The sequence below is a fragment of the Thalassophryne amazonica genome, chromosome 18 (genome assembly GCF_902500255.1).
Source record: "Thalassophryne amazonica chromosome 18, fThaAma1.1, whole genome shotgun sequence".
Taxonomy (NCBI): domain Eukaryota; kingdom Metazoa; phylum Chordata; class Actinopteri; order Batrachoidiformes; family Batrachoididae; genus Thalassophryne; species Thalassophryne amazonica.
The window spans coordinates 28304386-28317128 of record NC_047120.1 but is presented as its reverse complement, the minus strand read 5'-3'; the positions used below and the strand labels follow the sequence as shown (position 1 = coordinate 28317128).

At 45.9% G+C, this 12743-nt stretch overlaps 1 protein-coding gene across 2 annotated transcripts in view; it reads left to right on the top strand.

Annotated features, from left to right (window-relative positions):
- The window catches only part of cpxm2 (carboxypeptidase X (M14 family), member 2), a 140450-nt gene that overhangs the window by 48199 nt on the left and 79508 nt on the right, over positions 1-12743 (top strand). The window lies entirely within an intron of this gene.

Below are 12743 nucleotides of genomic sequence, written 5' to 3'. Positions count from 1 at the left end.
GCTGGATCCTCCATTGCTCCCCACGATTACCCCCACCAACACACAAACACCCCAGATACTGTGTATCCACCACTGGCTACATTTTGTTTCCTGTTTTCTCATTTGTTTTTGTTACATACTTGCTTTTCAACACCTTTTGCTGCTTTAAATTACCTTGTTTCACCTGGGTAGAAGGCCATGTGGGTCAAAAATAAATTTTAGTATTACGTCAAAGAACATCACACACTCTAAAAAATGACCCGCTGTCTCAACGAGAAAAATTGATGTAACAATTTGCATAGATTTTTTTTAAGTTATTTCAACTTAACTAAAGTTATTTTAACCTAACTAGAGATGTTGTGTGGCATTAACCCAGTTGAAAGTTGAAATAAATGCGTTGGAATAACTTTAAAAAATCTATGCAAATTGTTACATCAATTTTGAATGAATGAATGAATGAATAAATTAATTTATTTATTTATTTATCCAGCACACAAGTCAACAATAAAAAAAGAACAACTTAACAGCGTACCCGTGCAGCTGAAAGGGTGTAAGGAGAAGCAAAACCTATAAATACCCACCCATTATACTATAAACAATAAGGGCCCCTTCACACATAGCACGAATAGGTACACATCACGGCGAAACAGCCTGAATGAGCGAACCCTGAAAGCATTTAACCGACGTCGGTAGGGACACACGGTCGGGCAGGCGTGAATGATCCCGCTGACATGACCTTACAACTGTCCACCGTGACGCGTGTGTGTGTGCCTGCTGTCCTCACATGGAAATACATAAGACGTATATGCGATGGACTGCGCACCTCGACAGGCTGTGCCAGGTGAAACGGACCGTCAGATCATGTGTACACTCAGCTGGGGATATGAATGTCACGTCATTCAGATCAGATCGGTGGACAGTTGTAAGGTCATGTCCTTCAAAACACGGTACGTGTTCTCCAGCTGTGACATCCAGGTCCAGAGATTTCAACAGTGGCTGTTCATGGCCACCCCCACCTGTTCAGCCCACAGAATAAAGTGTCACTCTCTGTTTCTGTGTTATGTGATTATGATTTTTTTTAGTTATTTGTTATGCAATTGTGTATGTAGATGTTGTAGTAATTATTTATATACCTATCCTGGTTGTAGTCTCTGTGTTTAATGTAACACATCATGTGTACTGAGCAGTCATTTTCACCTGTCAGTGTGTGGCTGGTGACGATCAGCTGAGTGGCGCCTCACTGTGCTGTGTGCGCTCAGACATGGCTGGCCAGTCCCCATGTGATCATGTCTGTACATACATATCAGCATTTCATGAAAGTGTGCTCCCCCCACATGCCACATGTGTTGCGGGTGGAGCCGACACTCTGGCAAGCCACATGTGTGTTGCTTGGCAACGCCACACTCGTGGGGCACTTAGATAACTTTCAAGGCCAGCTCAAAAGCAGTCGCCTGCTCTCTATTTTCGTGTTGGCTGTGCGAATGGCTCCACAATTCCTAAGTGCTCTGTGGGTGGTATCGGATGATACTGTAATGTACATCGCATGCCGAAAAATGCAGAGAATTGCTGAGTGAGACGTTTATGTGAGCTATATGTTTTTTTGTTCCATAATATTAATGATAATAATACTTTCATTAATGTAAGTGTACTGGCCAGTAGAACGCCACACAAACACAGCTGTAAATGCTCATGCAACATTAAAATGGTTGTAAAACACAATTACACATACTTTAAATCATGTTTTTCTTAAAATAGTTTTTGAGGTCCTGCGACTTATACTCTGGTGCGACTTATATACCCCTAAAAACCCACACAGAAGTAGAATAGTTTTCATATTGATTATCATTAACATTGAAATTCATCACAGATTTCAGTTACTTGTGAGATATTTATAAGGGTGATTCTTTAACTACGGGCACTATTGGCTGTTATGTGGGCCGCTGAAGAGGAGGTACTGCTGGCCCACCACCACCAGAGGGCGCCCTGCTTGGAGTGCGGGCTCCAAACACGAGAGGGCGCCAGACCCAGAAGAAGTGACAGCTGTCACTCATCGCACCAGCTGTCACTCATCTACACCACTATATAAGCCGGACTGCAACTCCACCTCCCCGCCGAGAAATCGACTACCGAAGAGGTAATTTCTCTGCTGACTCAAACCGTTGAGTGATAACCTGAACTTCTTTTGCAGCCGTTATCCTGTGGTGTTCGTCATTATCTGTGGGATTGGCGTTTGGTGTGACAGCGACGGCTTCGCCTCACACCCCATACCAGATAAGTGGATTAAACAGGAGCTGCATGAGTGTGTGATTGGAGGTGGAGGTGCTCCCTCCTAACTGTGTGCAGACTGTGGATTACTGAGTGTGCGGACTCACACTCATTCATCTTGTCTTTGCTTTCTGCCAGCAGTACCAGGGTCAACAGCCGAAGACGGAGGCCACCTGGGGACTTGGGACTTGGCAGCTCCGGTGTTCTTCAGACCGTTGGTGGTGGAAGCCGTGTGGGACGCGGCTTCTCTCTCGTCAGGGGTCTTCTATCTTCGAGCCTGCCCACATGTCACCTGGTGTTAATTGACTTTGCAAATTTTGTGTATTTAGTTGTGTGTTATCACAACATTAAATTGTTACTTTTTGGCTTATTCATTGTCCGTTCATTTGTGCCCCCTGTTGTGGGTCCGTGCTACGACACCTTCCCAACAGGATTTCTCGGCCATTCGTCATGGATTCCGAGGGGCGTCAACCCGAGCTTGAACGGCCAATGGAAGAGCCAGGAGCGCAGGCGTCAGCGGGAGGTGTGTTGAGTGAGCTGCAGCAGATCTTAACCGCCTTCACGGCTCGGCTAGATTTAGTGACCGAGCAGAATGTTCTCCTTAACCGGAGGGTGGAGGCTCTCACCGCCAGGGTGGAAGCGCGCGATCAGGGCGCTGCTGCAGCCACTCCTCTTGCTGGTCCTGGGCCCGTAACAGACGTTCCACTGGTCGTTCAATGACCCCCCCCCACCGTCCCCTGAAGCATACATAAGCCCTCCGGAACCGTACGGGGGCTGTGTTGAGACGTGCGCAGACTTCCTCATGCAGTGTTCGCTCGTCTTTTCACAGCGTCCTGTCATGTACGAGTCAGACGCCAGCCGGGTGGCTTATGTTATTAATCTGCTTCGAGGAGAGGCACACGCCTGGGCTACGGCGCTTTGGGAGCAGAATTCATGGCTCCTAACGTCTTATGCTGGGTTTATACGGGAGTTCAAACAAGTGTTTGACCATCCCAACAGAGGCGAGACCGCTTCGAGCGTGCTGCTGTCAATGAGACAGGGGCGCCGCAGCGCAGCCGAGTACGCAGTCGACGTCCGCATCGCGGCAGCGAGGTCCGGCTGGAATAATGTTGCGCTCCGCGCCGCCTTTGTAAATAGACTGTCTCTGGTCCTGAAGGAGCACCTTCTGGCTAAGGAGGAACCGCGGGATTTTGACGGGCTTGTCGATTTAGTTATACGCTTAGACAACCATTTAAATGAGCATCATCGGGAGCAGGCCGGGGGGCGTGACCGGGCACGAGCCGTCCCTCCCCCTTCCGGTTCCGAAAAGGTGACGTCGAACCCACGCTTCACTGCCAGAGAGCTCCGTGTGGCTACAGCTCCCCCTGCTGAGGAGGCTATGGACACGAGCAGGGCCAAAGTAAAAACAAACGTCAGACAAAGGAGGCTGGCCCACGGGGAGTGTTTTGTCTGCGGCTCTTGTGAGCATATGCAGAAGGACTGCCCCAAAACAGTCAAACTACAACGCCCGTCCTTAGAAACTGGGCTAAGGGTGGGCCATAACACGCACGCAGGGAAATCCCGCAAATCTGCACGAATCCCAGTGACGATCCTTTGTGGGGATCTAACCCTTCACGCCCCAGCACTGGTAGACACGGGTCAGAAGGGAATCTGCTGGATAGCAGATGGGCAAAGGAGGTAGGGCTCCCCCTGGTGGCTCTGCCGGCACCATTGCAGGTGCGAGCACTAGATGGCACCCTGCTTCCATTAATCACACATCAGACACCCTGCTTCCATTAATCACACATCAGACACAGCCAGTGACCTTGGTTGTGTCTGAAAATCACAGGGAGGAGATAGTGTTCCATGTAACACCTTCTACCTCTCGAGTGATTTTGGGATTTCCATGGATGGTGAAGCACAATCCCCGGATAGATTGGCCGTCCGGGGTTGTGACGCAGTGGAGCGAAACCTGCCACCGGGAGTGTTTAGGATCCTCGGTTCCTCCCGGCACGACGGCTAATGAGGAGGTCAAAGTCCCCCCCAATCTATCGGCGCTGCCAAAGGAGTACCATGATCTTGCTGACGTCTTCAGCAAAGATCTGGCGCTCACTCTTCCCCCGCACCGACCGTACGATTGTGCCATCGATTTGGTCCCGGGCGCTGAGTACCCGTCCAGTAGGTTGTACAACCTCTCACGTCCGGAACGCGAATCAATGGAGACCTACATCCGGGACTCTTTAGCTGCCGGGCTGATCCGGAACTCCACCTCCCCGATGGGTGCTGGTTTCTTTTTTGTGGGCAAAAAGGACGGCGGGCTCCGTCCATGCATTGATTACAGAGGGCTGAACGAGATCACGGTTCGCAACCGATACCCGTTACCTCTGTTGGATTCAGTGTTCACGCCCCTGCATGGAGCCCAAATTTTCACAAAATTGGATCTTAGAAACGCGTACCACCTGGTTCGGATCCGGAAGGGAGACGAATGGAAGACGGCATTTAACACCCCGTTAGGTCACTTTGAGTACCTGGTCATGCCGTTCGGCCTCACTAATGCCCCCGCAACGTTCCAAGCTTTGGTAAATGACGTCTTGCGGGACTTCCTGCATTGGTTTGTCTTCGTATATCTGGACGATATACTCATCTTTTCCCCGGACCCTGAGACCCATGTCCAGCATGTACGTCAGGTCCTACAGCGGTTGTTGGAGAACCGGCTGTTTGTGAAGGGCGAGAAGTGCGAGTTCCACTGCACTTCTTTGTCCTTCTTGGGGTTCATCATCTCCTCCCACTCCGTCGCCCCTGATCCGGCCAAGGTTGCGGCGGTGAGAGATTGGCCCCAACCAACAAGCCGCAGGAGACTGCAGCAGTTCCTCGGCTTTGCAAATTTCTACAGGAGGTTCATTAAAGGCTACAGTCAGGTAGTTAGCCCCCTGACTGCCCTGACCTCCACCAAGGTCCCCTTCACCTGGTCGGATCGGTTCGTCATTATCTGTGGGATTGGCGTTTGGTGTGACAGCGACGGCTTCGCCTTACACCCCAAACCAGATAAGTGGACTAAACAGGAGCTGCACGAGTGTGTGATTGGAGGTGGAGGTGCTCCCTCCTAACTGTGTGCAGACTGTGGATTACTGAGTGTGCGGACTCACACTCATTCATCTTGTCTTTGCTTTCTGCCAGCAGTACCAGGGTCGACAGCCGAAGACGGAGGCCACCTGGGGAGTCGGGACTTGGCGGCTCCGGTGTTCTTCAGACCGTTGGTGGTGGAAGCCGTGTGGGACGTGGCTTCTCTCTCGTCGGGGGTCTTCTATCTTCGAGCCTGCCCACACGTCACCTGGTGTTAATTGACTTTGCAAATTTTGTGTATTTAGTTGTGTGTTATCACAACATTAAATTGTTACTTTTTGGCTTATTCATTGTCCGTTCATTTGCGCCCCCTGTTGTGGGTCCGTGCTACGACACCTTCCCAACATTGGCCTTGTAAATGTAATTTCCACCACACCATTGCCTTACAATATAAAGCGCCTTGGGGCAACTGTTTGTTGTGATTTGGCACTATATACATGTGCTCTGATGTCACTGTTTATCTCCATAGAAACTACCCAAACAATCTTTCATACAAACTGTTTAAAGGGACATTACAGTGTTGTGGTGGAAATTACGGCAATAGTGTGGGACAACTACATTTTGTTTAAAAAATCACAACAGTTGTATGACACTGAATACCCCAATTATGTTTTGATTATTTTACTGATATTTTATTCAGAGATATTTTAAAACATTAGAAAAAATGTTTCTTTACCATTCATTTTTATCATTGAAGATCAAAAGTCTGGGTGTGGGACACGCACAAAACGGCAATATTTGCATATAATGATGCTGAAAAAAGGTGAAAAAGCCATCATAGACTCCTAGAACAAATTTCTTAACACACTTTCATTGTAAAGATAACTATAAAAGTGTGAAATTTCCCCTTTTTTCTGTTTTTCATACAATATGATCAAAGGACATAATAAGTGCCGTAGTCTTATCACCCATAAGTTGTCATAATGTTTTATGCTTTTATGATGCATTAAATGTAGGCAGGGACAGTGGCCAAATGGTTAGTGTGCAGAAGGCTCCCAGTATTGCTGACCAAATGGCTCCCCCTAAAAATTGGTCCGCCTTTACTGCGCATACGTCATTTCTGAGCGTGAGTACCGATTCACCAATTATTGCCTCGTTTCTGCTTAAAACTGATTTTAAAATGATTTAAGAGGTTTTACTTTGTCATCTGATGGTTGTTAATCACATTATTCCCTGTGATCACTTTGGGTGTAGAGAGTCAGACTCAGAGAGTCAGTTTCAGATGTGCTGGTGTCACTCTCTGATCACTCCCCCATCTTTTATTTTGAAATAATGCTGAATTTATGTGGAAATGATTGTTGTACAAAAGATTCAGATATCTGTCGCTGAGATAGATGATGACTGGAGTGCAGTTTTAAGCAGAAACAAGGCGATAATCGGGGAATTGCTTCTGACACTCCGAAATGACGCATGCACAGTGAAGGCAGGGTGGTCCAAATTTTAGAGGGGACCGTTCAGTCGGCGACACCGGTTCAAACCCCAATCCTGTCATATAATGTGGAGTTGCATCAGGAAAGGACAGCCAGCATAAAACTTGTGCCAAATCAACATGCAGCTCCACCTTGGATCTGCTGTGGAAGCTCTGAGTGGAAAAAACAAGGGAGCAGTTGAAGGGTCTTGCTTTTACTATGATGCATTAAATGTGCCTAAAATATCTGAACAGTACTGTCAGCCCAGTCTCACGTTTTTGTTTTGTTTGTTTTTTTCGTGCTCCTGTGACGAAATGAGTCAAATGTTCGTGACGGGGTATTTTTGTAACTCACTATTACTAACCCTACTCCTACCCCCGACCCTAACCTTAACCATAACCTAATCTTACTCTTTCCCCCCACTGTAACCATAGCCACCACCCCCCCCCACCCGACTTCAGTTTTAATTTCGTGCAGCCATCATGGAATGAATTAGAATGAATTTGTGCTGCTGTGTGTGTGTGTGTGTGTGTGTGTGTGTGTGTGTGTGTGTGTGTGTGTGTGTGTGTGTGTGTGTGTGTGTGTGTGTGTGTGTGTGTGTGTGTGTGTGTGTGTGTGTGTGTGTTTCGTGTGTCTGTGTGTGTGTATATTAGGCATGTAAGTGACTCTCGTCACTGAGAATGATTCAATACGCACCTCGAAGACGCTGGCTCACAGATCTGGCAACTTGTTTCCGACGGATTGTTTGTTGCTGTGACGCTATTCTAAACTTCACACGGTTGTATGCGTTTCTTTTATTTCTGCTTAGCACTCTTCTGGTTATTAATTGTATCTACTCTGAACGTTATTTAACTATAGTCCTGTTGTAATTCGCTAGCAGTTAGCATTCGCTAGTGTTTAGCTTTCGCTAAACACTTTAGCTTTTACTATTCCTACATTTCTAATACTTCTGCTGCTCTTTCAGTGTAACTGTTGTGAACTTTAATTCATTTATTTGTATCTGTGTGAGCCTTAGGAGTGGTTAGCTTATCCATTATTGGTTAGCTTGAGCATGCTTGGCTATACTCTTGAATTTCCTAGTGCGCAAAGTACACTACTTTACCTACTTCACATCATCCATAAATCCTATGTAATGTTGGAAGATAGGGTGGCTCTCTTAGAGAGCCGTGTCCGTAAGTTAGAGCAGCTTCTTAGCGCAGTGGAGTTAGATGTTATGGGCACTCCAGATGAGGTTAATGTTGGGCCGGCTAGTGAGCCCATTAGCATCAGCCTAGAAATGCCGGCTGTGGAGGATGGTTTTCGGACTGTGCTGAGGTGGAGAAGAAGCCCTGTAGGGCTTGGTGCCCGGTTGTGGCACCCCCATCACACTCGCCATTGCGAACTGTGAATCGGTTCTCCCCCTTGGATGTACCTGATGTGAATTCTCCGAGCCCACAAGTGACTTCCACTCCTGTCTCCAGGCCGAAACACCGGACTTTAGTGATAGGGGATTCTATCACCCGCAAAGTCAGGTTACAGACGCCGGCTGATGTTAAATGTATTCCTGGGGCCAGAGCTTCCGACATTGCATCCCATCTTAGGGTGCTGACGCTGCAGAAGGGAAGACAGACGAAGGAACATGACATGAGATATAGTCACATAGTTATTCGCGTCGGCACCAATGATATCAGGATGAAGCACTCAGAGGTCACAAAAATGGACATAGAGAGGACTTGTGACCTTGCCAGAAAGATGTGTCGGTATCGATTAATAGTCTCTGGTCCCCTCCCCTCCCGGGGTACTGATGAGGCGTTTAGCAGGCTGACATCATTAAATAGGTGGCTGGCACAGTTTTGGCAACAGCAAGGCTTTAGCTTTATTGATAACTGGCCTTCGTTCTGGGGCCGCCGTGGCCTGCTGATGCCGGACGGCCTCCACCCTACTGGGGAAGGCGCCGCCATCTTGTCTGCAAACATAGATGGAGCTCTACAGGGAGGGTAACATTAGGAATCTACAGCAGGCCACAGAGCAGGTGATTAGAGACCCTGCAAGGCTTATGACAAATGTGGATGTGGAATCCATTATCTTAGCGGGAAAATTAGTGCAGAAAATCCACTATGGAGATAGTGCAGTTTATCTGCCAGGGAGGGAAATTCAACAAGTTGAGACTGTGGCCTGATCCTGTAGACGTGTCCATTAAAATCATAGAAGGATATGCTTTGTAAACTTAATACCCATTACTATATTGGATCATGTTGAAATTGAGGATGGCTCAGTGGTTGTTCCACTAATAGCAAAGATGTGTCTGCTACCTACAACGCACGTGGAATGTCTCAAACCTAAACCTACTTCTAGGCATCTTATATATGCTACTCTGGAACCACCCCTAAACCCAAACAGTTCAACTGTCAACTCCACTGAGGTCCTTAGACTGGGTCTCATTAACATAAAATCACTGTCCTCAAAATCATTGTTGATTAGTGATTTAATTATTGATCATCACTTAGATATGATTGGGTTATGTGAAACCTGGCTTAAACCTACAGCTGTCCTCCCATTAAATGAAGCCTGCCCACCAGCATATACATTTAGTCACGTCCCTCGTGATGCGAAGTAAGGCGGGGGTGTTGCTCTTATTTATAAATCTCGGTTTAGCTTATTAGCTTTTGGGGGTCACAGATATAACTCATTTGAGCATCTGATTCTCCACTCTGCTCAGGATATTACGCATTGCCAAGGTCAGAAGAATAAAAATCAGCCGTATTACTTTGTCACTGTACATAGGCCTCCTGGCCCATATTCTGAATTCTTAGATGAATTTGGTGCGTTCATCTCTAACTTGTCAACTAGTGCAGATAACATTCTGATCATTGGTGACTTTAACGTTCATATAAATAAGCCTTCTGATCCCCTCTGCAAATCATTTATGGAAATTGTGGATGCATTAGGATTTCGGCAATGCATTCGGGATTCGACGCACATTAGTGGAAATACCCTGGATCTGGTTCTCGCATGTGGTATTGCTGTCACGAATATTGACATCATGCCTCTTACATCAGTGGTCTCTGATCACTCACTTATTAAGTTTACAGTTTCACTGCCATGTTTAGTGAAAGAACAACCTCATTTATCACTGTAGTGATGCATCAACTCCTCAACTAAGACTGAACTAGAAGCTAGACTGCCTGATGTCTTAACCTCACTTTTGACAAATACCCAGTCAGTAGGCAGACTTGTCGATAGTTTAAACTCAGTGCTCAAAACTGACACTTTCACCTGTGTTGAAACCGCATCCCCCCAAACCGCGTTCCTCCAAATCGCAGTCACCTTTGTTCAATGATTACCTGCGTGACCTCAAACATAAAGCAAGAGGTCTAGAACGTAAATGGCGTCGTTCAAAATTAGAAGTATTCCACCTTGCGTGGCGTTATGCTATCTTAGACTATAAGCATGCATTATTGGCTACAAAGCGGACCTATTACTCTGATTTGATCAACAAAAACAAGCATAACTCAAAGTTCTTGTTCGACACGGTTTCAGCACTTATTCATGGACAACCACCTGTAGCTCGCTCTCCTTTTACAGCACAAGATTTCCTAGATTACTTTGAGAATAAAATAGATGACATTAGGTTGAACATATCCCAGCATGCCTTAACCCAGCCACTACACCCTGCTATTGAGGTGGGCGCCACTACTATCTATTACCTAGATTTACAGAATTTGAGAGTATCTCTCTAGACATGCTGACGAAACTCGTAACGTCAACAAAAAGCACAACCTGTTTATTTGATCCTATACCAACAAAACTGTTTAAGGACCTGTGGCCCACTCTTGGGCCGACTGTGCTGGAAATTATTAATCTTTCTTTAACTTCTGGATCTGTTCCTAAACGTTTCAAATCTGCAGTGATTAAACCATTACTTAAGAAACCTAATCTTGACCCTAGTGTATTGAAAAACTATCGGTCGATATCAAATCTACCATTTTGCTCTAAAATTCTGGAAAAAGTGGTGTCACGGCAGCTTGTAGACTATCTTACTGAGAATAATCTCTTTGACCCACAGCAGTCTGCTTTTATAAAATATCATTCCACTGAGACGGCTCTCACTAAAGTGGTGAATGATCTTCTGCTTACAGTGGACTCGGACACCACTACGGTTCTGCTGCTGTTAGATCTCAGTGCTGCATTTGATACAGTGGATCATCATATTCTACTTGATAGGCTGGAGAATCATTTTGGGATTACTGGGAGTGCCCTTGCATGGCTGACGTAATACTTGACCAGTCGTTCTCACTGTGTTTTGTACAGTAACACTACCTCAAACCTTAGTGACATGAAATTTGGGGTTCCACAGGGGTCTGTCTTAGGCCCCCTGCTTTAGTCCCTTTATATAGCACCCCTTGGGCACATATTGCTGCGTTTTGGGATTACCTTTCACTGCTATGCATATGATACTCAGTTATATATGCCGATGACTGCTGGTAATCTCGTTCACATAAAATCCTTAGAAGATTGCCTTGCAGCAGTGAGAAGTTGGATGTCTAGAAACTTCCTACTTTTAAACTCTGAAAAGACTGAAATGATAGTTCTTGGTCCAGTGAGACATCGGCATCAATTTGACCAGTTAACGCTAGGCTTGTGTGTCATACATCACACTGAAGTGAGGAACCTTGGGGTAATTTTTGATCCTTCGTTGTCCTTTGGCCTCCATATTAGAAATATTACTAGGACTGCTTTCTTCCACCTGCGAAATATAGCGAAGATTTGTCCCATCATGTCTATGGCTGATGCTGAGACCCTGATCCATGCGTTCATCTCTTCCAGATTAGACTACTGCAATGTTCTATTTTCTGGTTTACCGCAGTCTGGCATTAGGGCTCTCCAATTGGTTCAAAATGCTGCAGCCAGACTTTTGACACGAAGCAGAAAGTTCAACCACATTCCACCCATTTTGGCGTCTCTTCACTGGCTTCCTGTCCCAGTGAGATCAGATTTTAAGGTTCTGCTACTAGCCTATAAATTTATTCATGGACTAGCACCACCCTACCTAGCTGACCTAATTAAACCTTACGTACCGGCCCGGGCTTTACGTTCTCAGGGTGCAGGACTACTGTGTGTCCCTAGGGTGAATAAGAAGTCTGCAGGTCACAGAGCTTTCTCTTATCATGCCCCTGTTCTGTGGAATGGTCTCCCTGCGTCAATAAAACAGTCAGATTCTATTTAGACTTTCAAGTCCAGACTTAAGATGCACTTATTTCCCTTTCATATGGCTAGCATACTGGTACAGTTTTGTTTTACGCTTTTTACTCTTTTAATTCATGTTATTAGTAATTGGAGCGGGCCGCGGCCTCAACTTCACCTAAATTCTGGGTCTTTTAGTGAAGCTTAGGGCTAGCGGCTGGCGATCACCTTAGTATTTCTTCTGTTTTCTTGTTGATTAATGCTGGCAAATTATACAGTATTTTTTTTTCTTTCTGTTGCCTGATTCTGTTTTTTCTCTGTGTAAAGTGCAGCTCCATCCAGAGATGGTAGTTGTGTTTGTGTTGGTGACCCTCCTGTCCTGTGCACCAACAGCAATTCTTGTATATTCATCCGTGAATTGTTCTGTGAATTATTTCTTGTTTGTGGCATGGCCCAAGCAGAGGGTCACCACTTTGAGTCTGGTCTACTTGAGGTTTCTTCCTCAGAGGGAGTTTTTCCTTACCACTGTTGCTCTGGGGGTTGGTAAGGTTAGACCTTACCTGTGTGAAGCGCTTTGAGGCAACTCTGTTGTGATTTGGCGCTATATAAAGGAAAATAAATTAAATTGAATTGAAATCGATACACTACCAGCGATACGATACATATTGTGATACATGATGATACTGATGATACGATGCGATATGATTCACCCCTGTTCCCAATTCAATGTGATTTAATATGTATTTGATGGCAATTCAATGATTCAATTCCTCACAATGCAGTATGATGCGATTTGGTGCGATACAATTAGGTATGGGTATTGAT